Source organism: Equus quagga, chromosome 15, assembly GCF_021613505.1.
Source record: "Equus quagga isolate Etosha38 chromosome 15, UCLA_HA_Equagga_1.0, whole genome shotgun sequence".
NCBI lineage: Eukaryota > Metazoa > Chordata > Mammalia > Perissodactyla > Equidae > Equus > Equus quagga.
This window is the reverse complement of record NC_060281.1, coordinates 38,235,623-38,250,589: the sequence shown is the minus strand read 5'-3', so window position 1 is coordinate 38,250,589 and position 14,967 is coordinate 38,235,623. Positions and strand designations below refer to the sequence as shown.

Below are 14,967 nucleotides of genomic sequence, written 5' to 3'. Positions count from 1 at the left end.
GCCAGAAGGCAGAGGTTTCTTATCCTGATTTTGCCATCTTTTGCCTGAATGGCCTTAGCAAATTAGCTGACCTCTTTGTGCGTGTGAGTCCTCATTTCTAGGAAGCAGCCTTCTCTGCTGAGGCACTTCTTTCATCATTGTTTCTAACTTCTGTCTTGACATCCAGATGTCTGCACTTCCTGTCTAGAATTCTTTATACCGTTGGGACTATGTCGTGAGAGGGAGCCGGTTGACAGAGGTTGGAGGGGGGAGAGGACTGCTAGCAAGTGGAAAGGTTCTATTGTCTATCGAACACCTTCCCACAGAGCATTTAGCTTTCTGAGTTGAATAGTGTAGGTCTCACTATGATGATTCTGAAGCCACATTCAAAGACTCCAATCTGTGCATTTTTCTTTCATGAAGCTGGCCATGAATGCCATCGTTAATATCCATCCCCTTAGATGGAAGAATTCAATTCCTCTTTCTCTTCCGCATTACTCACTTCCACAGCGTCTGCAGGTCATGAGTCCCAGCTCTGCCACTTAGACAATTAACTCCTCACTGGGAACCTCGGTTCTTCCTCTCAAAACTGGGATGGCATTCACCTTGCAGGACCGTGGTCAGCATTCACGTATTTGTCCTGTTGACGTTTATTGTGTGCAATACTGCGGCGGACGGCGTTTCGTTGATGAACGGCACCTACCCCTTTGGAAATACTATTCGAGTGAGAGAGACAGACGCCAATCAAATTATCACGCAAATTAACACAAACTTCGCAATAAAAGGAACCGGGGGATACAGAGTTAAGACAAATACGAAGATTTACTTGGAAAGTCTTGGGGAAGTTTTTTCTGAAGGAGCAATGATTGAGCTCAGGTTTAAAGGTTGAGGAGATATTAACCAGGTGTAGAAGAGTATTTCAAGTAGAACAAATAATATGCGCACAGTAAGAGGGACTGATTGAAAATTGAGCAGTGTGGTTGAAGAGAAAGGGGCAGTGAGCTATTAAACGGGGCTGAAGACAGAGGCGCGGCCATGGAGAGGATTTCAGGATTTCATTATCTGAAGGGTTACATAACGAAATAGCTATGACATGTGTAGGTGGTAGTCAATTCTTTTAGAGATGCCAGTTTCTGCCTTTATCCCTTTGTGCTGTCAAAGTACACAAAATTTGAGATCCGGTCTGACCTAATCTAAGTAAAAATCAGCTAAGTTTCCCACAACTGATTTGGAGAAACTCACGGGATTTCGGATCTTGTGACTCCCTTTGGTCCTCTAGGGACAGAAGCGATGGTCTCGCTTGAGAACCCAGCAAATTCAGCTCCCCCAGCTGGAATTCCCATTCTCTGCCGCCGGGCAAATGCAGGTGCACTAGCACTTAAGATCTTGGAGTGTAACTTCCCTGAACCTGGTAGCCTTGTACTCAGTCAAGCGGAAATCCTGTATTCCGTATTTCGTTTTCTTTGCTTGTTTTTTAGATATGTGACGAAAACACACACAGACCACCAACTCAAGGTACCATTAAGCCGTTCCCTCCTCTGCTTTTTCACTTCCGAGAAATCCCACCCACAGCCCAGCAGATGCAGAGCGCGCCGGGCGCTGGGCACGGTCCTGCTCCAGGAACAGTCGGACTCCCCGGTTGCTACCCCGGCGGACGATCTCCACCCGCCTGGCGCGCGTCTGGAGCTGAGCTGGAGGCTGAGTCCCCTGGAAATGTCGGAGAGGAGCAGCCGCCGGTCTAGGGACCCTGCCTGCGAGGGGCCCAGTGCCCGATTCCGTGTCCGTCTGTCCCACAGACTTATTTCTAAGCACACACCCAAGTACGTAAACTCGCCCTAACCCCATTCCATCCCAGCCGGGACCGTTCTGTGCCTAAATGGCGCTGTCCGTGGAGCCCACCGAAGCGGCGGCTCTCGGCGCCCACCTGACAACTTCTGGCAGCGAGTGGCTCCCCTCACCCGCGGAAGCCTCGGTCCGGAGATGCCGGGCGGACTCCAGATCCCCGCGCGCCGCCTGGGTCTCCCGGAAAGGTGCGGCTCGGTCCTGAGCGCGCTGTGGAAACACCTGAGAGGAGAGATGCAGGTGAGGACCGACCACGGACCGAGTCCCCGGAGGTGTTGGAGAGGGTGCGGACGCGGATCCCGGAACAGGAAGAAAAGGAACGGAGAGTGAGGTTAAGCAACCGCCTCTGCCAGGCGGGCATCTCCGCCTAGTTCCTGCGGGCAGGAAACTCTTCTTACTGGTTTCCTCCACCCTCTACTCCATTCCACTGCACCTCCTCCACACGCACATCATGTACGGAGGGTTTTTGGAAATAGTTCTGGCTAGGGGGAAAAAAAAAAAAGAAAGAAAATGTTTGGCGGAGGTGGATGGCATCTGGTGGCATCACCCTTTGTTTTTCACGTGTGTTTGTTTTGCCATTTTGTTTGATTCCCTGCGCGTGTTTATTTGTTTCTTTGTAACTGAGGTATGGCATCCCTCACGGGCTTCCTGGCCATCTGGTTGTCTTTCGCGAAGCGCCTGTTCAAATCAATGTCCCATAGAACAAAGCCCGTTGAAGAAAACTTAGAAGAAGACTTCAGGCCTCTGAGACAGACAATGTTTCCTAAACAGGACATAAGCACCAAGGATGAAAGAAAGGTTGATCCTCTGGGCCTCAGGTAAACCAAACACCTTTTTCGTCAAAAGACTCCCTTAAGAGCGAGGAAACACTAGCCACAGACTGGAAGATCGGCGTGATACACGCACGTATCGTAAAGGTCTCGGGTCCAGATGACGTAAAGAACTCTTAGAGTACAGAAAGTGCGAGGAAAGGATCTAATTCTTAAAAATAATTCGGTGGATTTTGAGGAGGAGTCCTTCTTCTTCCAAGTTCTTGGCGGAAGGCACTGCGCCAACGTCGCGGGGCTGACCCGGCGGGAGTGAAGATGCAGGAGGAGCGCTGGCTCCTCCTGTCCGGATAAGGTCAAGTCTTGGTTTTCGGCGCGGGAACCGGAGAGGGTGTCGGAAGGCTCAGGCATTCGGAGAAATGCGGCTCTTTCTATTTCCTGAGCAGGGTGACAAAAGGTCGGCGGAGGTACTGTTTCCGCCCGGTTTCGAACCGGGGACCTTTCGCGTGTTAGGCGAACGTGATAACCACTACACTACGGAAACGCCCGGGGGCGGCAGCCTTTCGCCGGGCAGGATGGAACCGCATTCTCCTTTCCCGGGCGCCCCCAAATCCAACAATTTGGAATGATTTTTCTTTTAGTGTATTTTCAGTCACGCTGCATTTCTTTCCCTCCCACTGTTCGTTTGTTAAAATAACGTTCTAGGAACTTCATGACTCACAACCAAACGTCACTTCAAACCAGACGCCAAATTCCTGCCCGAAAGCCGGCCACCGTAACCTCGGGTTCCTAGGGGATTCGCTTTCACGGAATGACCCGACGTTCTCCCGTGGCTTTGCTTTCCATCTCTCTTCCTGAGCTTGAGGAGCCGGGACCCAAGACACCGAGCGCCGGAGACCGTCCGACCTTCCGCGAGGGCAACGCTCATCTGCAGGGGACTGCTGAGCAGGGGTGAGGTGGGCTGTGCCCCGTCTACTCTCGGGAGGGGGTGACAAGAGGGGTAGGCTTTGGGAAGTCATGTGACTGGACCTTGTGCGGAATGGGTTTAGGAGTCGTCAGTCACCCGGTTCTGCAGCGGTCCTCAGGCTGCTCTGGGACGCCTGTGCTCGGTGACCCGCGTCAACCTGTGTACCCGACGGTGTGCTTGCCTGTTCTTTACTGTCCTCCTCGCTTAAACCCGCGTTCGTCGCTGCCCGTTTTTCCCTTCCCAGGCTTCCCCATGGGGCTCTAGAAGATGCTCGACAGGCACATGGTGCTCGTCCCTCAAATCCTTTGAGAGAACTTCGTGACAGGACAGCAAGGCGTCTGCGTCTCCGACGAAGAGCAAACTTGAAAACTCCACTGTTGGCAACTAAAACTTGGATTGGTCCTAACGTGGCAGGAAAGAGAGAAGACACGCAGCATTTCCCAATCAGCAAGACTTTCGATTTTTTCTTTCCTGACGTCAAGTCGGCAGCATCAATGATATTGTTTATTACTTGTCAACAATTTGATTAGACGTTTATTTTAAAGAAATTAATGAGTGGCGCATAATGTGCCCCATCCTGACCCAGGCTCCGGCAGGTACCAGATGTCCTGAAAAATTAGAAAGGCCTGGGGGAGCAAAGGGCACACGCAGTGATCGTTATGATAAAATTGCGCAAAATAGGGTCATTAGTTTTAAACTTGCCAAGTGAAAACACGGAGACAAATGTTCAGGGTGTTTTCACAGAAGCATAGAAAAGGGGCAATTTCTCGATTCTTAATCATTAGGAAAGGCTTATCAGAAGAAGCGATAACTGATGTGAGACTTAACAGGTGGAAAGAAAGACATTGGCTGAGGAGAGGTGGAGAGGAGAGGGGAACCTGGCATTCCGAGCAGCATGGAGCGAGAAGCTAGTGTTTGGGGCAAACTCCAAACAGTTCCGGATTTGAGGCCGGGAGTAGGGAGAAACGAGAGAAAATGGGAAAATAAGGGTCAGCCTAGGAAGAAAGGGGAGGGTCTTCCACTTGACACTTTAATGTGATATTGATGTGCATTAAGGCTGCCCCAGCTAGAGAAGCCCAAGGTGACCTGGCCTACATGCCAAACTATACGACCCAGTGGACTTTTTTTATGGTATGAATTAGGACCGCCCCAGGGAGAGAAGCCCAGGGCATCCTCACCTACATGCCGATCTATATGGCCAGATTCGTATCTAAAGTTATATGACCGCACACTAACCAGACCCCATCTGCACTGAAATCATTTAATGACTTTTTACATCATCTTTTCTTTTCTCCAGTAAAAATAAGTCACGTACCCGTGCCTTATAAAATTAGCCCTAACCCTCAGCTCGGGGCAGCAGCAGGAGCTCTGACCGCCCGTGGGTCCTGTCCCCATGCCAGCGGGGGCAGCAGCAGCTGCTCTGCCTGCCCATGGGCCCTGTCCCCATGCCAGCTGGGGCAGCAGAAGCGGCGGCAGCAGAAGCTCTGACTGCCCATGGGTCCTGTCCCCATGCTATTCTACACTACTCTCTAAATAAAAGAGCACTACTGCCAGGTCTTGAGAGTCTAAGAAATCTTTCTTTCGACTCCTCAGCTCACCGACCCCGCATCAATATGAGGGGGAGAGTTGGGAAAGTTTGAAGAAGGGAGATGACGTTTTCCATTTCGAGCTAAAGATCTCTTTGGTTGATATGCAAATAAGGAATTTAGGGGGCCAGGAATGCAGACAAAGGAATGAGGAAGACGCTCTAATAAGAGCTCAAATTAGAGCTCCCAGGCGAGAGAGCCAGGAAGGGAATTCTGCAGGTAGCAGAGGCAAAACCAGAAGTTGACTTCTGATTTGGTGGGTGAGGAGGTACTTTGAGTCAAGTCAATCTGGAGCCCAGATTCCTCAGTGAGATGGAAAACAGGAAAATAATCCCTTCCATAGGCAAGTTAAGGAGTCCGTTTGGAGGTGTGCTGAGTTATCAGGACCTGTGTGACCTACAAGTGGAGATAAGACATATGAGTTTGAAGTGGGTGAGGGGCCTGGGCAAGACTGGCAGATTTTAGGATGATTCATTAGTTCCCAGCGTGCAGCTATCTGAGAAAATTATGGAGGTGCAGGGATGACAGAGGAAGGAACACCTCCAGCATCGGAGAAGGTAGTGTTTCTGTGGTGTTATTATAATGTTAACGTCAGTTCTAATAAGCGCCCAGACCTCTGAGGTTTCTCTACATGCGTGTGAGGTGAGGCTTCACAAGCACAACACAGATTGTGGGTTGGACATTTCTGGGCTGGTCTAGTACCTTGGGACCAACGTTAATGTGGAATTGTAGAGGCAGGGTCAACATGAAGCAGCATTACAATGAGAGAGAACAGGGTACAATTCCAGGTAAGAAGCGCTGATGAAGACCAAGACTCTTATGATATAAGTTTGCAAGAGAAGTCCTTTCCATGTGAATCCCGTCATGTTGAGGTTTCCACCTTTGCCTCACACACCAAAGAGTCCTGGTTTAAAACTTGGTGGGAACACTCATGACATTCTTTTCTGAATGCTCAACTTTCCAGCATCCCCACTCTTTACATTTCAATCTTTCACCCTTTCCATCCCATCTGCCAATACACAAATGCTGATGAAAGGTGCAATGCAAGGAATGCTAAAGTGGATAGAACCCAGCTTCAACAGACAAGGTGATTGATTAGGAGAGAGCACCCAGGAAAACTTCTGTCAGAGTCTAAGAGCTGCTCAAAAGAACCTTAAGGCGAGGCCAGGAAGGTTCAAATGAGGAGCAGTCATTGGTGATGGGAAGTCATGGACCAGGTGAGATTTAATGGGATTTAGGGGTAATGAGCCTGCATTAACCTTAGAGTATTCCAGTAGAGTATTCCAGTTAGAGTTTCTCCAGTAGAGAAACAGGATTTCAGTTTGAGATAAGACACTTTAGTTAAAGGCATATCTGTGAATTTCCAGGTCTTGTTTGGGAATTAGTTTGTAGAGAGAAAGCATTTTCCTGTTACCATACTGAAATACTCACCTGTTCTTTGATTCCAATGCTCACCTCACAGTATTAGAAGAAAAACGTCTTGAGTTCCCAGCATGGGAAGTAATCAACTCGTCTTTGATTCGCTCACATGACTCAAAGCCCGGTTCATGTAACAGCAGTATAGACATCACCTGAGAGCTTGTAGAAATGCAGAATCCTGGTCACAGTCGTAGTGAAATAAAATCTGCATTTTAGTGGATCACCAGGTGATTCCCATGCCCACGAAGTTTTGAGAAGCATGGCTCACAGCACTATGCAGTGGGCGAAAAAGCTATTTTGTGCAAAATTGGACGAGGTGGGATGGCGGGGCGAAGAGTGGTCATTCAAGGAGCCATTCAAAAAGCCCAAATATTGACAATGTCCCAGCTGTGGCGAAGGTTCCAGGAGGCAAAAAAAACCAAAAACAAAACAAAACAAAATAACAAAAAAAACCAAAAAACAAAAAAACAGAAAACAACAACAACAAAACCTTAAGGGAGTGACAGAGATGACCTAAAAGCTAAGTGGTGAGTGAGACTTGATAAAACGGTAAAGGAAACAAAGACCAAGAAGCAAACCTGATTCTGCTAGGCAATTCCAATACTCATGTCATCATATTAGAAGAAAAACGTTTTGAGTTCCCAGCGGAGATAATTTGGTGTTCCCGTCACAGGCAATCAGGAGAGATTTTTGTTGGCTTGTTTTTTCGTAAGATAGTTTGGGCGAAGCTGTCCCTTGCACTTGTGGGGCTTGATGGGAGGTCTAGCTCCAGTTGTCTGCATTTGTGTCCAGTGAATTGCAAAAGGTCGCCTTGAGAGGCCCCGCTGGGATTCGAACCCAGGATCTCCTGTTTACTAGACAGGCGCTTTGACCAACTAAGCCACGGAGCCCGGGACACGGGGCTGCTGACTCACACATCATTTGAAGGTGATGTTGCTTTTCAGTCTGCCCTTCGTAGTTCTCAAGAATATTTGATCCGCAGAAGAGTATCAGGACTAATTCTCAGGATCTGCATGAAGCTTTTCTCTTCGTCTCTCTTAAAAGGTGCACAGCTGGTTATACGCTGTGCTAAGGGAGAGAGAAAAAAAGAAACTTTCTTGAGCCGCTGGATCTTGAAATATGCAGCCAAGCCCTTTCACTTCGAGGAGTTTGTGCGGCTTCCTATGGAAGCTATTTCTCAGTTTCGATACTTCTCAGTTTCTGTAATAGGGAGATAATGATCGGTTCGATTGACAAAGCAAGGAAGATCGCTGTGAGGCTTAACTGAAACGACGCGTAAGTCAATCGGCAAAATGCGGGCACTCAAACACTGTTGGTTTTCTTCTCTTTGAGGCCAGGCTGTTGCTTTGTATCCCACGTGAAACTGACCATTTTCGGGTATTCGCGAAGAGTGGCAAACAATTTGCTGTAGCACATGAAATGTTTTATAAAATATACAGTACACGGGCGGGAGCGGCGGCCGCCAGACAAGCCAGTCTTGCGAGCGGTCTCGCTGCTCCAGCGATCCGAGTCAGGCTCCCTCGGGGCTGCAGTCACAGAGGACAGCCAGGCCCCGAGGAAGAAAGCCAATTTAGCTGAAGACGGGGTAGTAGAGGATGAGCCCCAAAGACCGGTAAAGGTAGCATCCAGTCCTGGTGCCGCGAAGATGAAAGTTAAGATGAAACTGGGCGGCCCTTGAGGGAAAGAATAGAAAGAAGTGCAAATAAACTGGAAAAGGGGGCAGCACAAGGAAAAGAGAACAAAGTGGCTGAGCACGAAACTAAGGGTCCAGACTTAAACAGGAGGAGAGTCGAGGGGCCGAGGAAGCAGGGGAAGGAGAAGACAGATCTGATGGTCCCCGACCTGTATCTCAGTCTCAGCGCTGTTCCCTGCTACCTCCCCTCTTGTCGGATCCGTGGGAATAGCGTAATCAACTATTTGTAAACGCAGACATCAGGAGCCTATAAATGCACTTGTAACGATCAGGAAATTCCACCACCTGTCTCTCTTTCTCTCTCTCTGTTTTCATATTTAGATAAAAGTTAACTCGTGTTTACACAGGTGAAATCAAAATCCCATTGTATCTAAAAGTTGATTGCGAAACCCAGGGTCACACAGATTATGTCCTATGCTTTCTTCTAGAAGTATTGTAGATCTCTGTTTTATATTTAGGTCTATGTGGTAGTGATATTGAACCGGAAGTGAGTTCGCTCACCTGTTGCACAGCAAGCCAATCTCTGACACCGGGTGCAGTGGAAGAAAGGAAGAATTTTATTATTGCACACCCCTAAGCAAGGAGAGAGGGCAGCTAACACTGAAATCCCAAACTCCCCAAAAAGCTAAAAGCAGGGGTTTTTATTTGGGGTTTTAGGTAGGGGAGCATGTGGCCTTGCTGGTCAGAGCTTTCCCATCAGCCTGTCTTTGACCTTGCAACTACTTGCAGTAGGAGGAAGCCGGTGACCTTGCTGGTCAGCAGCTTTCCCACCAGCCTGTATGTCCTTGTGGGGTGGAGACAATGGTTCCAGGTGCTTATCCTTGGCGGTGTCTGTCTCCCTGGTGGATAGCAGATTCTGGAGCCAGAAAGCCAGGGAGTAAGCAGGGAATGAGTGCTTTGGTTTTAACCTCAGATTTGTTGGGTTTAATGTGGGGAAACTGATATCAGGGCCAGTATCAGTAGGGTGAATAACATCCCCTCCCAAGGTATCTGTGTCCTAATCCCGAGAACCTGTGGATGTTATTTTACGTGGTAGTAAAAGACTTTGAGATGTGATTAAGTTAAGGATCTTGAGATAGAGAGATTGTCCTGATTATTCCGGGGGACCCTATATGCAATCACATGTCTCCTTATAAGAGGAAGAAAGGGGGACTTTAGACACACAGATAGAAGAGAAGACAGGGTGACCATGGAAGCAGAGATTAGAGTGATATGGTACAATTCTGGTGGCCACCAGAAGCTGGAATGGATTCTCCTCGAGCCCTTGGACCTCACCAACACCTGGGGTTCAGCCCAGTGATAATGATTTTGGATTTCTGGGCCCCGGAACTGTGAAGAAGCAGCTTCTGCTGTTTTAAACCACCAAATCTGTGGTAATATGTTAGGGGAGCCATAGGAAACAAATACAGTCTATGATACATTCTGCCTTAACTTTTGTATGAGGCATGATGTATGTGTCACGGGCCTTTTTTGCATCTAGACTTCCAAATTTCCAGCATCATTCCATGAAAAGTCTGTCCTTCTCCACTGAATGGTTTTCAAAAATCAGTTGACGATATTTGTGTGGCCCTATCCCTGACTTCTCTATTCGATTCCACTGACGTATGTGTCTGTCGTTTTGCTAATACCACAGTCTTAATTATTGTAGCTTTAAGTCTTGAAACGGGATAATTTGAGTCCTCTGGCGTTGTTCTTCTTTTTCAGAATTGTTTTGGCTACTTTGTTTTCTTTGCCTATCGATATAAATTTTAGAATCAGCTTGTCGCTGTCTATTTAACAGCGTGCTGAGATTTTGATTGGAACTGCTATGAATCCAGAGATCAATTCGTGGAGAACTGATACCTTAACAATTTTGGGTCTTCCAACCTGTAAACAAGATATGTGTCTCATTTTTCAGTTATTTGCATACGAATTCTACAGATATTTTGTTAGACATATCTAAATACTTCCTTTTTTGAAAAAATTCAAATTTTAATCATTCATTGCTGCTATATAGAAATACGACTGAATTTTGTATGTTGACCTTGTATCTTTCTTATTAGGCCCAGGAGTTCTACTGTAGATTGTATGGGGTTTTCCTCATAGAAGATCAGGTCTGTGAATAAAGACAGTTTCATTTCTTCTTTTAAAATCTGCACAGTTGTTGTATTGTAGCAGCTAGGATTTTCAGTACTTTCCTTGAATCGGAAAAGTGAGAAAAGGGACATTCTTGCCTCGATTCCAAGTTAAGGGGGAAAGCGTTCAGTCTCTAACCATTATGTATGATGGTAGCTGTACATTATTTTTTGTAGATACTCTGTGTTTGATTTTATTTTATTTAGTTTTCATAAATTTTTATTATGAACGGATGTTGAGTTTACCTGAGTGCTTTTTCTGCCTCTACTCGTAAGATCGTATGCTTTCTGTCTGCTTGGTCTATTAATTTGGTGAGGAACATTGCTTAATTTTTTGAATGTTAAAGCAGACTGGGATAAACCCCATGTAATAACGATGTCTTATGCTTTTTACATATTGCTGAATTTGATTTGCCAAAATGTGTTTGAAGACTTGTGTGCTTATGTTTATGAGTGCTACTGGTCTGTGGTTTTCTTTTTTTTGATGTCTCTGTCTCCTTTTGGTATGCATATGTTAATATGTATCCCAGAAGTCAACAAAAACCAGTTTCTCTCTGAGACCATTGGAGTATTAACTGGATATAATAATGGTTAACTGCTGAGTGGAAAATCCCCACAGAATGTGTATCCATCACTCAATGGCCTCCTGGCTGGGCAGGTGTGGTCATGCAATGTGTGACTGATATTTTCAAGGAAGTGGGCACTCCACAAGTGAATAATACGTGAGGATATATCCTTGAAGTCAGGTGAATATTGAAGTCAACTCCTGCATCTCAGAGAGGATATTCTCAAAGTTTGTCTCCTTATGAATCAATTTGCTTTTACTGCATAAGAAATCACCCCAAATATCGGTAGCATAAAACATAATTATTTATTCTCACAGGACTGCTGGTTGGCTCAGGGTCAATTGATGTAGGCTGAGCTCACCTGGGTAAATTTATTGATTTCAGCTGGGCTTGCTCAAACATCTGGGGGTCAGTTGCTACAAGTTCAGAGGGGAGAGAGAGTGGACTCTGTTCCGTGTGAGTCTCAGACTCTTATGGAACTAGCAGGCTGGCTCAGGCATGTTTGACTGCCTATAGGAGAACAAGAAAAATTAGCCCAATAGCACAAATATGTTGTTTATGTCCAGGCCGATAACTTTCTATTAGCTAGGTCAGGCACATGAACAACCCTAAGACTCTTCTGAGGGGTCTGCAAATTCTAAACCAATTTCATGATAATGCTCGATATTTATGATGGGGTTGGTGGTGATCTTAATGAATGTGGTTTTTGATCTTTTAAATTGAAATGCGCAAGTTCTGGCTTCAGGACAAGGGGTGAAGGAGAAGTAATATAAATTGCTGCTAAATTCTGCCACAGTTTCCTGGAAATATGAACACACTGATGGCATGTCCGGCATGCGTTAGAAACCACAATGTCACGTCAAGAAAGGATTTTGACCTTTGTATTTACTACTGTATCTCCAATACCTTGTAAAGTATCTGGAACATAGTAAGCTCTCAATAAATATGGGTCAAAAAACTGAATAAATGTAGACTAGACTGAGAGTGTTCCAGGGGACTAGAAATGGAGAGTGCCATTGAACATCTGAAGTCATTCTGATCCTGTATTTCGGGTGACACTACCCATTAAGACTTTCAAAGTTGCGTGTGTAATATGTAGATAGTTCATGTGTCTGCATACCTCCTCTCTGAACCAGGTTCACGGGAGTAAATTCTTAGCCATAATACCTATCTGTGTCCATTTTTAATTTTCTTTTCTGATTTTGGTTCTAGTAAGAGCACTTAAAAGGCCATACTATCTTTGGGTTCCATGGTGTAGTGGTTAGCACGTCTGCCTTACACGCAGAAGATCCTGGGTTCAATTCCCAGTGGAACTACGAGATTCTTTATGTTTCCATTAAGAACAAATGTGGTGAGCTCCTTTCTCTTGCCCTCCAGATGTGCCAAAGTTCTTATGGACGTTTTGGACTGGACCAAATGTCCTACGAGTCTGAAATAAAATGATTCAGAAAGAAGAAAATAAAGGAATGGGCTAAGGTACACCAGGTAGAAACAAGGAGAAGGCAAGGTTTGTGATCTCGACATTAGATAAATTTGACTTCAGGCCAAAAAGATTAAACACGGCCAAAAAGATCAACTTTTAAAGTTAAAGGCCATGATTTCAATGAAGCTAGAACAGTTACAAAGTTATGTGCTAAAAGATGCACCAACTACATTTGTAAAATAAAAATTGCAAAAGATGCAAGGAATAGATTTAAAAAGCAGTAAGAATACTAGGCTTTAAAATGACACCTTCCGCACATGATAGTCAAATGGACACAAAACGAGTAAGGATATAGAAAACCAAATCCGCATAAACCTGAAGGTAGAACTTGTACCGATATATATCAAAATTAATTAATAACCTGGTATAGAGAATATACCTTCTACTCATGGGCACAGGGAACACTGACAAAAATTAGTGACGTAGCATATCACAAAAAGAGCATTAGTAAGTTCCATTAAGCAGAACTATTACAATCAGCACCCTAGGATCCTAACAAGGGCTTGCTAGTTTATAGAACTCAGCCTGGACCTTGTGGAGTGTTCTGCCCCATGCAATCTCTGGTGTGAAATGTACAGTGTTGGAAATTACTGCTGGAAAATGAAAACAAATATCTTACTTGGAGCTTTCCAGCATTGCCAGAACTCCTGATCCTCTTCAACGTGCTTCTATCTTTTCCAGGTAAATAAAACAGACTGAAGATGATGAGAACTAGGTTCAGATCTGTTGGAGAAGGAAGTTACAAATAGAAAAGTTATAAAGTACAATAACCCCTGGGTTGTTGGATTCGGGTTGGAGGTATCAGTATGAAATCATGATTATATCTATTTATAGATAACTAGGTATAGATATAGACACTTGCATATGTATGCATGTCCACATTTTCTATCTCTGTCCCCTGAGAGAGCCTAGAAGCAGTAAGCATACCTAGTACTCGGATCTTGATTTCTAAAAACCATTCGATGGTGAATGGATCCAGAGCTTTTTTGAAAAATAGCTGATCTCAAGATTGGGGCAAAAAAAGTACGATATAAAGGAGGAGACTTTCCTTGTCTCAGAAATGAAGAACTTCTTTAAAAATGATGGTACATGTCAAAACGACTTTGGAGTTAATTTGAAGAGCTCACATTGGTCAGATCTGTGACAACTGGAGCATTAAAATAAATGGTTAATGATCGTAACTCATTGAATAAGAATCCGTGAATCCATTTGAAATGAATGAATGAATGAATGAATGAATAAATAAGCAGAGGAGGAGAACCTCCTCCTTAGAGTAGAATTCCAACAACACAGGTAAAGAGAACAATGGAGTTACTACATGGTCAATTTGAAAGGATTACAGGAATAATTGATTCTTACCGAATTATTTATGGATGGCAAACTAGTACGTAAAACCCTGAGGAGGATGAAGATGTTTGCATAATTTTCAAGGACTCTCCACAAATTACTTTTCTAATGTGCATTTTTCTTTTTTTATAGTGAGGAAGATTGTTGCTGAGCTTACATCTATGCCACTCTTCCTCTATATTCTGTGGGATGCCGCCACAGCGAGGCTTGACAGTAGTGACAATGTAGTGCATGAGAAAAGAATAGTCTCTCTTTCTTAAAAAAATAATAGTGCTGGAACAATGGGATAACCACATGGAAAAAATTAACTTTGACCTTGATCTCAGAGTATAAACAAGAATTAACTCCAAATAGATCATAGACCTAAACAAAAGCACTAATTTATAAAACTCTCAGAAGAAAACATAGGAGGAAATCATCGTGACCATGGAGCACGTGAACCATAAAACACAAAACTTTGATGAAATGTTCCCATCAAAACGAAAAACTTCTGCTCTCTGCGAGAGCCCAGTAAGAAAACGAAAAGGCAAGTCACACACTGTGGGAACATACTCCAATACATAACTGAGAAAGGACTTGTATCCAAAATACTTGAGGGACTCTTACAACTCAATACTAAATGACAAAACCCAAGAAAAACATGGCAAAAGACTTGAACACACACTTCAAAAAAGAAGGGATATGAATAGTCAAGAAGCATATGAAAAAATGCTCATTATTAGTGATGGGGAATGCAAATTAATGCCACGATGAGATTATTCTTTAAATACAGTAGACTGTCTAAAATCTAAATAACTGACAATACAAAGTGTTGGAGAGGTTTGGTACAACTGGAACTCTCACAAAATATCATTTGAAACGTAAAATGGCACCAGACCTTTGGAAAACATTTGGTAGTTTCTCAGAAAGTTAAACACACATTTACCAAATCCCCAGCAATTCCATTCCTAGCTATTTCACAACAAGAAATGAAGACTTATGTGATGGTTAATTTTATGTGCCAAGAAGGCCAGGACATTTGGACCCACAGGACCCACCATATTTGGTCAAACAGTAGTTCACATGTTGCTGTGAAGATACTTTTTAGACGAGATTCACAGGTGAAGCAATAGGCTTTGAGTAAAGCCGATTTCCTCTATAATGTGGGTGGGCCTCAGCCAATCAGTTGAAGGCCTTAAGAGAAAACAGACTGACCTCTCCCAAG

At 44.7% G+C, this 14,967-nt stretch overlaps 3 non-coding genes across 3 annotated transcripts; 1 reads left to right on the top strand and 2 right to left on the bottom strand.

The window, feature by feature from the left end:
- Positions 1-3,059: 3,059 nt before the first annotated feature.
- On the bottom strand, positions 3,060-3,132 carry TRNAV-AAC (transfer RNA valine (anticodon AAC)). Its single transcript has one exon. It is a non-coding gene; the product is annotated as a tRNA-Val (tRNA).
- A 4,244-nt stretch (positions 3,133-7,376) lies between these two features.
- TRNAT-AGU (transfer RNA threonine (anticodon AGU)) lies at positions 7,377-7,450 on the bottom strand. Its single transcript has one exon. It is a non-coding gene; the product is annotated as a tRNA-Thr (tRNA).
- Positions 7,451-12,176: 4,726 nt separating this feature from the next.
- Positions 12,177-12,249, top strand: TRNAV-UAC (transfer RNA valine (anticodon UAC)). The gene has a single exon. It is a non-coding gene; the product is annotated as a tRNA-Val (tRNA).
- Positions 12,250-14,967: the final 2,718 nt, after the last annotated feature.